Source organism: Gossypium hirsutum, chromosome A03 (genome assembly GCF_007990345.1).
Source record: "Gossypium hirsutum isolate 1008001.06 chromosome A03, Gossypium_hirsutum_v2.1, whole genome shotgun sequence".
Classification (NCBI taxonomy): Eukaryota; Viridiplantae; Streptophyta; class Magnoliopsida; order Malvales; family Malvaceae; genus Gossypium; species Gossypium hirsutum.
The window spans coordinates 13,811,362-13,812,640 of NC_053426.1; the positions used below are offsets into that span (position 1 = coordinate 13,811,362).

Sequence of the window (1,279 nt, forward strand, 5' to 3'; positions counted from 1 at the left end):
TGAGAAGTTCTACCTGATTAGAGAGCATGGTGACTGAATCGATGTTATAGACGCCGGCTGTTTTTGTTGGCTTTGTCCTCATAACTTGCCACTGATTGTTGTTCAGTGACATCTCCTCTATGAATTCATAGGCATCTTTCGGTGTTTTATTGTTGATGGTTCTGCCAGCAGCTGCATCAATCATTTGTCTTGTCGAGGGATTCACACCATTGTAGAACGTTTGAACTTGCAGCCAAAGCGGTAACCCATGGTGAGGGCACCTTCTCAATAAGTCCTTGTATCTCTCCCATGTATCGTAAAGTGTTTCTAAATCCATCTGCACAAAAGAAGAGATATCATTACGCAATTTAGCCGTTTTAGCTGGCGAAAAATATTTTAGTAAAAATTTCTCGGTCATTTGTTCCCAAGTAGTGATAGACCCTCGTGGTAACGAGTTCAACCACAATTTAGCTTTGTTTCTCAGTGAAAAGGGAAATAACCGAAGACGAATGGCATCATCAGAAACGCCATTGATTTTGAATGTATCACAAAATTCAAGAAAATTTGCCAAGTGCGTGTTGGGATCCTCATCCTGCAAACCATCAAACTGAACAAACTGTTGTATCATCTGAATCGTGTTAGGTTTTAGTTCGAAATTATTTGCAGCAATAGCAGGTCTAACTGTACTAGACTCAGTTCCTGTTAAAGACGGTTTAGCATAATCATACATAGTACGTGGAGCAGGATTTTGATTAGCTGCAATTGCAGGAGGCAGATGATCTCCTGGGTTTTCGGCCATCTCTTCGGTTGGGGGTTGAGTATCGTCTTCTCGCTCGTTCTCCGTGTATCGTAAACTATGCCTTATTTCTCTTTGATTTTTGCGAATTGTACGATCGATTTCTTCGTCAAAGAGTAATGGTCCTAACGGGTTTCTTCTAGTCATAAACTATAAAAACCTACCAAGAGAGAGAAAAAAATAAATTAATAAATAATAAAATAAAATAAAATTACAAGAAAAATAAATGGCTAAAGTAATAAAAATTTAGTGTTCCTAATATTTCAGTTCCCCGGCAACGGCGCTAAAAACTTGATCGCGTGATCCGTAACAAGTAATAAATATTTATAATGAATATCAAACCTAGACTAACTATTATCACGACGAAAACGCAAGCGCACCTATCGAACAATAGTATAGTAATGGCAAGACCGGGATATCGTACCTAAGGGAACTAAAAGTACAAGTAATAACTATCTTTTTATTATCTAGCATTTGTTTTAATTAACTAATTATTTAAACTAA

The 1,279-nt window shown here is 37.4% G+C and overlaps 1 non-coding gene across 1 annotated transcript; it reads left to right on the plus strand.

Annotated features, from left to right (window-relative positions):
- Positions 1–242: 242 nt before the first annotated feature.
- On the plus strand, positions 243–349 carry LOC121226765 (small nucleolar RNA R71). Its single transcript, XR_005924444.1, has one exon. It is a non-coding gene; the product is annotated as a small nucleolar RNA R71 (small nucleolar RNA).
- The last annotated feature ends 930 nt before the right edge of the window (positions 350–1,279 follow it).